The sequence below is a fragment of the Aotus nancymaae genome, unplaced genomic scaffold (assembly GCF_030222135.1).
Source record: "Aotus nancymaae isolate 86718 unplaced genomic scaffold, 86718_ANA_hifiasm-v0.15.2.pri h1tg000079l, whole genome shotgun sequence".
NCBI classification, from domain to species: domain Eukaryota; kingdom Metazoa; phylum Chordata; class Mammalia; order Primates; family Aotidae; genus Aotus; species Aotus nancymaae.
The window spans coordinates 790,664-805,317 of record NW_026988494.1 but is presented as its reverse complement, the minus strand read 5'-3'; the positions used below and the strand labels follow the sequence as shown (position 1 = coordinate 805,317).

General features: G+C 45.2%; 1 protein-coding gene across 2 annotated transcripts in view; it reads left to right on the top strand.

Moving 5' to 3' along the window:
• The first annotated feature begins 8,653 nt into the window (after window positions 1-8,653).
• TACC1 (transforming acidic coiled-coil containing protein 1) overlaps window positions 8,654-14,654 on the top strand; it is a 127,288-nt gene continuing 121,287 nt past the window's right edge. Inside the window, exon 1 of one of the 2 annotated variants that reach the window (XM_064368686.1) lies at window positions 8,654-8,825. The gene's annotated coding sequence lies outside the window, so the exon portion shown is untranslated. The remainder of the gene's footprint in view (window positions 8,826-14,654) is intronic. The other variant, XM_064368687.1, reaches the window with a different exon arrangement.

The following is a 14,654-nucleotide window of genomic DNA, read 5'->3' as shown; positions in this document are numbered from 1 at the left end:
CTTTTTGCAATGCCTGCAGATTTATGTCATTTTCTGCAATATAGAATATGGTCATACTCCCAAGAGCTCAGAGCTCTTTCATAAATATAATAATATCGATCTCCACCATCATTTATGTAATCAACCAACATTTGTTGAGTACCTACTTTGTGGAAGAGCCCAGTGATGCTGAGGATGTAAGAATAGGGAGGGCCCCCAAGGAGCTCCCAGTGCCTGTGTGTGGTGGGTGGGGTGGAGACACTGACATCGACGACCCCAGCGTAGTGTATGTGGTGCTGTGATGGAAGTGCGCCTAGGATTCCACAGGATGGCCCAGCACTGACAGAAAGGAAGGGTGGGGAAGGCATCTGGAGCCATCGAGCCCTAGGCTCTGCAGAAGGGCTAATAGGAATTAAACAGGAGAGAAGGAGCGGTTCCGAGACAAGGGAATAGCATGTGCAAAGGCAAAGAAGGCAGCAGAGCCGGACACATTCGAAAAATTGCAAGAACTTGGATCTGCCTGGAGCATGGAGCGGGAGGAAAGGAAAAGCCGTAAACGGGATGGTTAAGTGGGTGGGGTCAGGAGTTGTGACTCTCCATCGTACTGGTGGTGCATCTGAAGCAGACATCAAATTGGCAGCAGGGTGAGTTTCTCAGGCCTTCATGCTATTTACTCCAGAGAGTTAAGAAACACCCAGGTGAAAGCACTGTTCCAGTCACACCTTCTGCCCCCATCAGCCATCCCTTTCCGAGGGCAGAAATTTTAAACGGGTGAAATCTTCAGAGTGAATACCAAGAATATGATTAACAGTTTAGGGATGGTGGAAGAGACAGCTATGGACTGAGTCTATGAATGAGCCTTTCCTCTTCCCCTTAGCAGCACCTGCTGCATCCTCCTCCTTTTTTGAGACAGGGTCTCAGTCTGCCTCCCAGGCTGGAGTGCAGTGCCATAATCATGACTCACTGCAGCCTTGACCTCCTGGGCTCAAGCAATCCTCCCACCTCAGCCTGAGTAGCTGGGACTACAGGCACTGGCCATCACACCCAGCTAATTTTTTTCAATTTTTGTAGAAAGGAGTCTCACTATGTTGCCCAGGCTGGTCTGGAACTTCTGGCCTCAAGCAATCCTTCTGGCTAACTTTTTAAATTTTTTGTAGAGACAAGATCTCACCATGTTGTTCAGACTGGTCTCAAACTCCTGAGCTTAAAGTGGTCCTCTCACCTTGGCCTCCCAAAGTGCTGAGTAATTTGCAGAGCCGAAGATGATCCCTGAGTCTACCCATAAGGATGGCACAGGCTCAGCAGGAGACAATAAGCTTATTAATCACAGAGTATTGATGCTCTGGCACTTATTAAATAGGTGCTTAATGTGTATTTTCAAATGAATGAATGATGTGAGTGTATCAACAGAGATTCTTTGTTTTCCCTCGGGCTTTCTCTGATTTGACAGGGCCCCAAGTCTGATTTCTGGTGCGAGAAAGAAGAGTCCTTGGGGGCTGCCCAGGTGCTTCAGCAAACTGTCTCCTTTCATCCTCACAACACCCTTTACACCCTTTCCGTGTGTGCAACCAAGCGGATGGTGGAGGGAACTCTAGAGAGAGAAAGGGGGAAGTACAGAATACCTTGTATTTGGAATGAAGTCCTGCTTTTGTAGAAGTCTGTGTGTTAGAGGAGAAACTAAGTAGGTAGAATCAATGTCACTGAAGTATCTTCCTCCCTCCATTCCTTCCCCCATCCTCCCTCCCTTTACAGTCAGTATTTCAGATGTGCAATCTCTTACAATCCAATATACCTTTTCTTATGTCAAACTTCCGGCGGGCTAGGGGAGCACCTTGCAACCAAACATATAAACCCTTTCCAAAGTGAAATGTAAGAATATTCACGCTAAGTAGGATGATACACCTTGCAACCAAACATACAAACCCTTTCCAAAGTGAAATGTAAGAATATTCACGCTAAGTAGGATGATACATAACTTCAGGTCAGTTGAGGTCAGGTCTTGCTGCCCCACGAGTTACGAAATGCTTCTGGTTTCCAGAGTGGGGAAGTCTGGAAATATGGATAAGGGATCGTGGACCTACGAAACCATCACTTCTTAGATGAGGTAACTGAGGTTCAGAGAGGTGAAGTAATGCACAAGATCACTCTACTAGGTGGAGGAGTCCAGGTTGGGACACGACTGTGTTGGGTTCCAAGATCCATGCGCTCTCTATTGCATAATACTGGCCTGCTTCCTGCTGCCCCGTACAAAAAGGAGTAAATGGCAGTTCCTCTGGTGCTCAGCGGCAATGGCAATCGTACCAAGTTTGCCGAGAAGAGTTTTCTTTCTGGAACAGCAATGCCTCCACCTACTTGCCATATATGAGAATGACACCTGACTCCCCTCAAAAAAGAGTTCATTGTCCGGGTAATAGACTCGTAAAGGAGAGTAAGGGAATTGTCTTTCTGTGACGCTGCAAATGATGTTTCAGAAGCCAGGAAGTGGCTACTAAATTGCTGTTACATAACTATCCCTCAAAATAATAACAATAATGAAACAGCAATAATACTGTTGGAACGGCCTATGAGATGTGTTTGCTCGCTTGCTTTCGCAACTGGACTCTTAGCTCCTGCACCTTGCAATGTACCTGAAATAAAGTAAGAGTTTGGGTTGGGCGCGGTAGCTCATGCCTCTAATCCCAGCACTTTGGGCGGCCAAGGCTGGAGGATAGCTTGAGCCCAGGAGTTCAAGACCAGCTAGGGCAACATAGAAGACCCCCCCACCTTTACAAAAATAATTATTAACAAAATTTCTGTTTAAATTTTTCTCTTTCATCCAATTGGCAGAAATTCTATAGCTAAAGTGCCAATTTCACCATTCTCAGCACCTCCAGAACATTCCTTCTCAAACATGACACTCTCCAAACCTTTCAGGAGCTCCCTGTTGGCACAGACAGCTGCTGCTCGGGCAGGTTTGCCATGTCATATGCCTCTGCCCTAGATGGGCCCTTATCATACCGCTATATTCTATTATAGTGCCCGGAACCACCGATAAGATTTGTTCGCTTGCTTGCTTTCTCTACTGGACCCTTAGCTCCTGCACCTTGCAATGTACCTGGAATAAAGTAAGAGTTTGGGTCGGGCGTGTTGGCTCATGCCTGTAATCCCAGCAATTTGGGAGGCCAAGGCAGGCAGATCGCTTGAGCCTGGGAGTTCAAGATCAGCTTGGGCACATTCGGAGACCCCCGTCTTTACAAAACTAATTTTTTAAAAAATTAGCTTGGCATAGTGGCATGCGCCTCTGGTCCCAGCTACTAGGGAGGCTGAGGCAGGAGGATTATTTGAGCCCAGGAGGCCAAGGCTGCAGTAAGCCATGATCACATCACTGCCTTCCAGCTTGGGTGACAGAGCAAGACCCTGTCTCAAAAAACTAAAGCGAAACCCAGGAACCAAACAAAAAAGAGTTTAGCCATTTTTGAGAAAGGAAAAATTAGAGTCAATTTATTTCATAAAACAATCCAAAATGTTTACATTAATTAAATGCAAATATAGGCATCATCACCTTCTAAATTTCAGTGTGATTACACGTTTAAAATCCTTTCTTGAAGATGTATTTTGGGTAGAAGGCAGGATGAAGAGAACTAGGGGATACACGTTGCCAAAGAAGGAAGATCTTCAATGGATGTGATCGTCACAATATACAGGATACTGTGTTCGTATAAGGGATGGTTCTTTCCTTCAATCTCCCACATCATCTCTTCTTTTTTCAGACAGTGCCTTGAATTTCTCAACATGAACCCTTAGAATAAATTAGCCAGGAAACAAAAAAGTGTACATGGAATGTGACGCTTTGGAAGTTGGAGTGATTACAAGACAAATGGATAGTATTCTTTCAGGTATGTGTTTTGTTTCTGCAACAGTTGTGTCTACTTAGATATAATTCACATACCATAAATTCACTCATTTAGAGTGTACAGTTCAACAATTTTTAGTCTAGTCACAAAATTGTGCAATCATTGCTGCAATTAATTTCCGAACTTTTTTTTTGAGACCGCGTCTTGCTCTGTCACCTAGGCAGGAGTGCAGTGGCTTGATCTCCTCGGCTCACTGCAACCTCCGTCTCCCAGGCTCAAGCAATTCTCCTGCCTCAACCTCCCAAGTAGCTTGGATTACAGGTGTCTCCACAATGCACAGCTAATTTTTGTATTTGTAGTAGAGATAGAGTTTTGCCATGTTAGCTAGGCTGGTCTTGAACTCCTGACCTCAAGTGATCCACCTGCCTTGGCCTCTCGAAGTGCTGGGATTACAGGTGTGAGCCACTGCACTGGACCTAGAACATTTTTATCACCCCCAAAAGAAATGCTGTATCCTTTAGCTGTCAACCCCTCTCCCCATGCCCCCAAGCACTGGCAACCACTACGTTCCATCTCTGTAGATTCACCCATTCTAGACATTTCACAAAAATCAATCATACAATATGTGGTGTTTTGTGACTGGTTTCTCTCACTTAGCATAATGGTGTCCAGGTTCATCTAAGTTGTAGCACATATCAGTACTTCATTTCTTTTTATGGCCAAGTAATATTCTATTGTATGGATATACCACATTTTGCTTATTCATTCATCAGGTGATGGATATTTGGGTTGTTTTCAGAAGCAGCTGTTAGGAATAATGGTGCTATAAGCATTTGTGTACAGGTTTTTGTGTGGACATGTTTCATCTCTCTTAAGTGTAGACCAAGAAGGGAAAATACTGAGTTAAATAAGATAGGTATTTTTAGGCCAGGCACGGTGGCTTACTCCTGTAATCCCAGCACTTTGGGAGGCCAAGGCAAGCAGATCACCTGAGGTCAGGAGTTTGTGACCAGCCTGGCCAACATGATGAAACCCCATCTCTACCAAAAACACAAAAATTAGCTGGGCATAGTCGCCCACACTGGTAGTCCCAGCTACCTGGGAGGCTGAGGCAGGAGAATCACTTGAACCCAGGAGACGTAGGTTGCAGTGAGCCAAGATTATGCCACTGCACTCCAGCCGGGGCAACAGAGGAAGACTCAGTCTCAAAAAAAAAAAAAAAAAAAAAAGAGGCCGGGCACAGTGGCTCAAGCCTATGGGAGGTCAAGCTGGGCAAATCACAAGGTCAAGAGATCGAGACCATCCTGGCCAACATGGTGAAACACCATCTTTGCTAAAAATACAAAAATTAGCTGGGCGTGGTGGCATGTGCCTGTAATCCCAGCTACTTGGAAGGCTGAGGCAGGAGAATTGCTTGAACCTGGGAGGCACAGGTTGCAGTGAGCTGAGATCGTGCCACTGCACTCCAGCCTGGCAACAGAGTGAGACTCTGTCTCAAAGAAGGAAGGAAAGAAAGAGAGAGAGAGAGAAAGAAAAATAAAGAAGGAAAGAAAGAAAAAGAGAGAGAGAGAAAGAAAGATATAGGTACTTTTATCTCATTTCCCTTCTAGATTACAAACATCCTTAGGGTATTCGTCTCCTGGTTTGAGTCATTCATCTCCTGGCCCAGTGCTATGCACATCGATATTCATTAAATATTTATTGACTGGGATGAATCAATGGATGACGGATGACATTTGCAATTTTAACATAAAACACGGGAGGGAGTTGCAGGACTAGGCAGGCTCATTAATATCATAAATTTTTTTTTTTTACAAAAGCAAAAACTCAGATCATGAACAATCTTAACACTGACAAGTAAAACTGCAAAATATACATCTCAGAACCTCAGCTCCTTTTCTGTAAAATGAAAACAACAATACTTTATATAGTGCTGTTGTATGAAAAATTACGTTCTATCTGAGAAGTCCTCAAACAGACCTGGCACACGTAGTAAGCACTCAATCAATGCTATGTAGCCAGTTAAATTTGGTATGGTCCCTCATCCACAAACCAATCCAGCATTTGGCCTTTTGTGAAATATTGTTTAGCTTTCACCTTGAAAAGCCTGGGTTTTTATCTCACCTTCAGCTCTGTCTTTTACTGTCCAATGAGAGATTTTTATACTTGTGTCTATATTTATGATATTAAAGCAAGTAGTCTAACAATTGAAAAAGGTGATCTAGTTAGTGAATCTTGCCCTCAGGGTAAGAATTAGAAGTGCCACTCCACTAACTCTGCTAAGTGACACCCCCATAGCTCTGGTCAGATGTGTTCGTGAGACTACATATTCTTCAAGTCCATGGAATTAGACTTCTGTCTTTAAGTGGTGGCATAATTAATCTTTTTAAAATTTAGTTTGTCTATTGTTTAGATATCAATTAGACTCAATCTGTCTACCTCTTTTCAGAGTCTGGTTCTTGAGATCATATATTTATTTTAATATTGTGTTTAAATATGTTAGATTATAAAATAGACATCTAACTACATACTTTTAATGCTGGGTTAAACTTTGTTGATTAGGATTATCTCCACACTACATTGAGTTTGAAATGGTTGAATATCTAAATTTCAGAATATAAATGCATTTCAATTACTTTCAAATTCAGGTACAAAACTCAAGCCAGAACAGAAAAATATCACCTTGGGTCAGTCTTGCTTTGCTGACTAGATAAAAATTATGTGCAACGAGTACATCAACTCAACAATCTAGAAATTGCTAGCCTCAGACTGTTGTGTGTACAGTATAATTTTTGTAAATGAAGGATACTTTTAAAATATTTGAAACTTTCTAACCTGATGAATTGACAATTTTTTTTCTTTTTCTTTTTTTTTTTTTTTTGAGATGGAGTCTTGCTCTGCTGCCCAGGCTGGGGTGCAGTAGTGCAATCATGGCTCACTGCAGCCTTTATCTTCCAGGCTCAAGCGATCCTCCTACCTCAGCCTCCCAAGTAGCTGGGCCTCCAGGCGCGCACCACCACACTGGTAATTTATTTTACCTTATTTTTGTAGAGACAGGGCTTCCCTAGGTTGCTCAGGCTGGTCTTGAACTCCTGGACTCAAGTGATCCTCCTGCCTAGGCCTCCCAAAGTGCTGGGATTTCAGGCATGAACCACTGCACCTGGCCTAACAAATTATTTTTTCTTACAATCTTACTTACACTGTGAATGTGTTTATTACCCACCTTCTTTTAATACATAGAACAGAGGAGATATTCTCATTTCCTGCTTGTGAACAAATTCCCAATTAGCACTATGAAAACGACTGAGTTTTGTTGTAGGGGTCAACGAGTGCCCTAAAGGTCCCCAATTTGTAGTGGCATTTGACAGTTCACAGACATGCCACCCCCTGGGCAGTTTCCAACAACCGAATCTTGCCATCAGCCTCTCAGCCCCGGTACTCCCACCCAATCACCTCACAAATCACAACCAGCGGTCTTCAGGCCCTGGTGTGGGGGGGAGCAGAGGAGACAGAGTTTGTAATTTGAAATGGGACCTCATTTGAAAAAGGTAGCCAATTCTTGTGTGACCATCATAGAAGACCTAGAACTGAAAGACAGCCTTAAAGACCACCATTACCCCTCTTTACCACACAGCATGCACACGGTGCTATGGGGAAGACAGTCACACGGACATGGCTGAGTGAGGCAGTATCCTACTGGTCCACGGTTTAAGAACATCTGCACTGGAATCTTTTTTTTTTTTTTTTTTTTTTTTTTAATGAGATGGAGTCTTACTCTATTGCCCAGGCTGGAGTGCAGTGGCATGATCTCAGCTCACTGCAACCTCCACCTTCCAGGTTCAAGCAATTCTTGTGCCTCAGCCTCCTGAGTAGCTGGGATTACAGACGCCCGTCACCACACCTGGCTACTTTTTGTATTTTAAGTAGAGATGGGGTTTTGCCATCTTGGCCAGGCTGGCTTCGAACTTCTGACCTCAGGTGATCCACCCATCTTGGCCTCCCAAAGTGCTGGGATTACAATCATGAACCACCACACCCAGCCTGCACTGCAATGTTTTACAAGCTATTGTTATTATTACCATTATTACCATTATAGACAGGGTCTCACTCTGTTGCCCAGGCTGGAGTGCAGTGGCTCAGTCATAGCTCACTGCGGCCTCCAACTCCTGGGCTCAAGTGATCCTCCCACGTCAGCCTCCTAAGAAGCTTGGACTACAGGCACAAGCTACTGTGCCAGACTAATTTTTAAATTTTATGTAGAGACAGGGTCTCACTATGTTGCCCAGGCTGGTCTCGACATCCTGAGCTCAAGCAATTCTCCTGCCTCAGCCTTCCAAAGTGCAGGAATTACAGGCACAAGCCACTGTGCTCAGTCCAACCAGCTATTATTACTATTTTTCCATTAGAAGGAAAAAAAAAACAGTCAGAGGGATGTGGGTGGGTATGTTTCTTGGAATCTAGGCAATCAGAGGAAAAAAGTTCTCAGTACAAAAGTTGGCAAAAGTTCTCTCTTTCTTTAAACTGAACTTTGTAATAGGAGAAATATTCTCACAAGGACAGCATGTTTCTGACTCAAGCTGAAGCAAAAGAAACTTTTTCCAGCATGTCAGGATTAAGCTGACGTTCCATTAAGAAAAAAAAAAAAGTGCTAGAGGAAGGAATAAGGGGGGAAAAGGCACCAGAATTCAGATGGAGCTTTAAATTCCAGGCAGGGCCAGCGTTGGGAGCACGTAGGAAGCGCCCCTGGGAGAGGAGCCGGAGACCCGGCTGACTTCGCACTTGAGCTCCAGCCCCGTGGACATTTCCTGTTCTGGCTCTGGAAATTCAAGCCGAAAGTTACAAAACATCCTTTTCCCTGGAACCAAGTGCTTGGTTGGGAGACCATGCCCTCCCCTTCCTTCCTCGGAACTCCTCCCTGATCGCCCCGCAGCCTCCCCAGGAGAGATGCCCAATCAGCAGTAGCAGGTGGCACAGAAGGGAGAGGGGAGCCACCGTGGGGAGCCCGCCGAAGAGGTAGGAAACGGGGACTGCACGTTCCTGAGGCCACTTCACACTTACTAAGCAAAACGAGGTGCTCGTCCCTTAAGCCCAGGGCTGAGGTGTTGCCCTGGCTTGGGTGTGCGCGGGGTGGTGGGTGGACTGGCTGGGAATCTGGAATAAGGTCAGGCATTCCTTTTCCCTCTCTCTTTCCAAGTTGAACTTTAATTCCTGGGTCTCTGGAAGCACATATTTTGTTTGGTGTGGGAGGTATTAAATGGCAGAATTCTAGCAAGTGAATATTGTGAAGCCCTGATTCCGCGCTTTTCTTTTCTTGGCTCTTCTTTTTTCTTTCCTTTTCTCTTTTCTTCCCCCTCCCCTCCTCTCCCCTCCCCTCCCCTCCCCTCCCCTCCCTTCCCCTCCCCTCCCCTTCCTCTTTTCTTTCTGCCCCTGAATTGCCCTGGAACCGTCATAAATACCTTTATCTGGAAGTAGATTTAGAGAGAAGTGAGAAGGAGACAGGGCTGGGAAAGGCATTCTCACTGCAGATGAACTGGGCACAGCTGTTTCCCGGGGCCTGGATCATACGTTCTTCTGGCCCAGAGGCTCTCTCCGTCCCTTCTTTCTACCCACTGCCATGGGGACAATTGCCTTGAGTTGTTTCTTTGGGTGCAGGGATGTGGCACAGACCCTGGTGAGAGCCCCTGAGCATCAGTGCCCTGTGTCTAAGAACAGAACCCAGGTGCCATCTAAAACGTTTCTCTCTGGGGCAGAGCTAACTGGTCCACCCAGGAGCCTGCGTGTGGCTCTTTGCTTCGTGAGGGACCAGCTCCTGACAGTCAGTTTCTGGAAGGCCGGTTTTGGCCACACACATGCTGACATTGGACCTGCTCAGAGAACTCAGCATGGCTTCTGCATAAGGAGTACTTGAAGATGTATGAAGGAGTCAAAAATGGAGCGCTTCAGGCTGGGCACAGTGGCTCCTGCCTGTAATCCCAGCACAATGGGAGGCTGAGGCAGGCAGATCACCTGAGGTCAGGAGTTTGAGACCAGCCTGGCCAACATGGTGAAACCCTGTCTCTACTAAAACTACAAAAAATAGCTGGGTGTGGTGGCAGGTGCCTGTAATCCCAGCTACTCAGGAGGCTGAGGCAGAAGAATTGCTTGAATCCAGGAGGTGGAGGTTTCCGTGAGCCAAGATCGCGGACAGAGCGAGACTCTGTCTCAAAAAAAAAAAAAAAGGAGCGTTTCAAGCGGCCTTTCTCTGAATTCCTGTGGCTTTTCGTCTGTACCACATATTATGTTCATAGCTACATACTGCCTTGCACTGTTCTCTGACAGGCTAAATAATGACGGCGTGAATTGGACAGAATAGTCGTTACCTGCTAGTTGGTGATTCCAAGGTAGCAACTAATTCTTGAGCACTTACTGTGTGCCAGCTACCTCTCTAAGTGTGGTGGACATTACCACCCTCACCCCCATTATACAGATGAGAACACTGAGGCTAGTCAGTGGCAGAGGAGGTCTCTGAAATGAGACACTTTCAGTCTTGAGTGCATACTGCTGTGCTCTGAAACCAGGAAGGCTGGAGTTTGAATCTTCGTTCCAGCATTGTCTAACTGGATGACTTTGAATAAGTTAAATGCCCTCAGCCTCAGTTTCCTCATCTGGACAATGGGATAATAATAACTCCACCTCATGGAGGTACTGTAAGATGTAAATTAATTTTAAAAGATTATTTTACTGAAGCAGATGAATAATACAAGCATGCTCTTCCCCATCACAACAGCGAGTGATCCTTGAGCATCAGTGTCCTGCGTTTATGGACAGAGCCCGGTTTAACTGTTGAGGGATCTGTTCCGACAGAAAGGCCCCAGGGTTCTGCAGGAGGTGGTGGCAGTGCCAGGTTAGGATGTGTGCCTTCCACAAGGCACATTGGAGTTCACTTGCCCTGCCAGCCAGTGTGAGTCCGTGGCTGCCAGCACACTAGACTCTAAGCTCCGTAAAGGCGGGGTTCATGTCTGGTTTTTTTTCCTTTTCTTTTTTTTTTTTTTTAATTCAGGGGTGGGCATTTTATTTTTGAAACAAAAATGCCTCCTAAATTTTCCTAATTTTTCTGCCTACATTTATACATATATATACACATTTATATATATATGAAATATTATATATAAATGTATATATATTTGTATATATAAATATATATTTCATATATATATTTTATTGCACTTTATCTTTTTTTTTTTTTTGAGACAGGGTCTCGGTCTATTGCTCAATCCGGAGTGCAGCGGCACGATCACGGCTCACTGCAGTCTCGACCACTCAGGCTCAGGGGATCCTCCTACCTCACCCTCCTGGGTAACTGGGGCTGCAGGTGTACACCACCACACCCAGCAAATTTTTACATTTTTTTTAGGGATGGGGTTGTGCCATGTTGCCCAGGCTGGTCTCAAACTCCTAGGCTAAAGCCATCCTCCCACCTCAGCCTCCCAAATTGCTGGGATTACAGGCATGAGCCACTGCACCCAGCTAAGTTCATATCTATTACATACATTTGTTTCTCTTAGAACATGGCTTCTGAACTTAGAAAAATTGTGTAGCCAGGCATGGTGTAGCCAGGCACGGTCTTGTGTGGCTGGGCATGGTGGTTCACGCCTGTAATCCCAGTACTTTGGGAAGCCGAGGCCAGTGGATCACTTGAGGTCAGGAGTTTGAGACCAGCCTGGAAAACATGGCAGAACCTCATCTCTACTAAAAATATAAAAATTAGCTGGGCGTGGTGGCAGGCACCTGTAATCTCAGCCACTCAGAGGCTGAGGCAGAAGAATTACTTGAACCCAGGGTGGTGGAGGTTGCAGTGAGCCGAGATCAGTGCACTCTAGTCACTGCACTCTAGTCTGGGCAACAGAGTAAGACTTTGTCTCAAAAAATAAAGAAAGAAAAGAAAAGAAAACATCTTGTGATCTAAGGACATCTTTGCTCTTCGGAAAGGATGCAGGATGCAGCTCCCCTTTGTGGAGTTCAACGGGGAGCCTGGGGGCACCAGGAGCCTCCTCTTCCTACTTCCAACAAAGTAGTTCTATCCTTACCAGACTTTTATGTCAAGGCTCACAGTTAAAAGCATGCTTTTAAAACAGTTTGTAGAACTGCTGACCTGCAACAAGCAGTGCTTTGCCTAGACTGAAAATGACTGCGTATGGAACGAACTTGATTGACGGAGGATTTCTAGCTTGCCCCTGTCTCGGCTCTTACTCGGTCCTTTCATCCACCTCCCTTAATGATCGCCTTCTGCCCTGGGGAACCCGCTGGAGGTGGGAGTGCCAACCAGGCTCAGCAAGTGAGCACGTCCATCTCAGGCACCTGACCTTCCGTGCAGGGACAGACAAGGGGCAGAGCCCCAGAGAGCTAATATTACAACCCGGTCTCTCTCTGCAAGTCTTTTCTGAATTTGTCCTTCTAATTGTGCTCACGGTTATGAACTGTGTGATCAATAATGGTAACAGCTAATTATTGATCTTCCCTAACAATAACAGATTATTTATTGAACCAGGCACGGAGATAAGCATATTACACAGATGAGCTCATGGAACCCTCGCAAAGCCCTGTAAGGAAGCTTTCGGCGCAACCCCCACTCTGCTGTGTGGAGTGGAAAGGAAGGCCCATTGAGTGACGGACTGGAGGGCGCCCACCAGTTAGTGGTGAAGGTGGGACTAGGGCCCCATCCACTGAGTCTGAGCCACACTGCCTCGAATATTTTTGCAGCCCTGTTTAACAGAAGTAAGAGGGATGTTGCTGTGAGTGTGGCTCCTTTGTATTTTGTTGAAGAATGCCCCTGAGAATAGGCTGGGAGGAGCAGGGTCACAGGGCCAGGACGGAATGTTCTCTGGGAAGGAAGGCTGCTCCTGTGAATAAGTGGAGTTAGGATTCTTGTCCAAACCGCATCCCTGAGAAACATCACTTTTTCCCTAAGAGGTGGTATCGTTTTCGTTTGTTTGTTTTATTTTTTAGATACAGGGTCTTGCTGTGTCCCCCAGGCTGGAGTGCAGCGGCACAATCCTAGCTCACTGCAGCCTCGACCTCCTGGGCTCAAGTGATCCTCCTACCCAAGCCTCCCCAGGAGCTGGAACTACAGGCATGTACCACCATGCCTGGCTATTTTATTAAAAATTGTTTAATTTTTTTTGTAGAGATGGGGTCTCCCTATGTTTCCCAGGCTGGTCTTGAACTTCTGGGCTGGAGCGATCCTCCTGCCTCAGCTGCCCAAAGTGCCAGGATTACAGGCATGAGCCACCACGCCCTACCGAGGTGGTATCGTTCAATGGGAAAGTGCCAGGCTCTGTGGCCAAACTGCCTGGGTTCACATCTCAGCTCTGCCACATTTTCGCTTGGTCATCTTGGGCAAATTACACAAACCTGTGTGCCTCAGTTTCTTCAAAATGATGATATCCTCTGGAGAAGGATAATAATAACAGTACCTATTTTGCAAAGATATCATGAAGTTAAAATTAATCCACATGAAGCATTTAGAATTGCATCTGGCATATAGTAAACACTCAATAAATACGTTATACACAAAAGAGGTGGTTGTGTTAACCAAGGGAAAAGTAGTTTAGGGGCAGCCTGGAAATAAGAAGTAACTGTGCTTGAAACTATAAAACGGACACCAACAAATGCAATGTAATTTCATTTGAGCTGGGGAGAGGAGGATTGTGCTTGGACTCCAGCTAGGAAGGACTCTGAGAGACAGCCTAGGACCTTCAGGGAAGAGCTTAGCTGTTCTCCCAGAGATAAAACTGAAAAACAAACAAAAACAAACGAACAAAAAGCTAGTCTTCAGGGTTGGCATTGCCAAATTATATTTTTGTATTAGATGAAGTAAGTGTAGGCCAGGAGTGGTGGCTCATGTCTGTAATTCCAGCACTTTGGGAGGCAGGTGAATCACTTGAGGTCAGGAGTTTGAGACCAGCCTGGTCAACATGGTGAAATCCCTTCTCTACTAAAAATACAAAAATTAGCTGGGTGTAGTGGCCGGTGCCTATAATCTCAGCTGCTCTAGAGGCTGAGGAAGGAGAATCACTTAAGCCTGGGAGGTGGAGGTTGCAGTGAGCCGAGATTGCACCATTGCACTCTAGCCTGGGTGACAGAGCAAGACTCCGTCTCAAAACAACAACTACAACAACAACAAAAAAAAGTGAAAACAGTATAAGCGTAATTTGTTTACCTTTGTGGTTGTGGAAATGAGCACCGCCTCTGACCTAATGTTATATAAAGCAAACATATGTTTTTTTCAATGAGTTAACACCATTGGATGAGCCACTTGTATTTTTGGAAGGATAACTTTAGGATTTCAAACTGAGATGTGAAATTTAAGAGCTAAATGTAACTGATTAAAAAAAAAACAACAGAAAGGAGATTATGACTTACAAAAGAATTCTGTGGCTTTTTCAAAGAACAAATTTGTGAACTCAGCCTGAGTCTGGATTACATATAATGGTCTTGAAACTAGTTTGCCAACTTTGACTGGAAGTAAAAGTAGATGAGAAATAAATCAACGGCTGGCATTGACTGAGCACCTACCAGGAGCCAGGCATTGTGCTAAATCCTTCCTGTGCGTCCTCTCATGTGTTTAATCCTCACGGCTGCCTGTCAGGTGAATACTATTATTATCCCCAGTTTGCAAATGAGGATAGCAAGGTTCAGAGAAGGAGATCATATGCACAAAAGCAGACAGCTGGGAAGCGCTGGCGTTGACATTCTAATTTAGGACTATCTCATTTGGGTGCGGGTGCTTAAACCCGACATTATAGTTCTAGTAAATCTGATCATTTCCGACTTAAGCCGTTTGTGTCTGTTTGAAGAGTACGC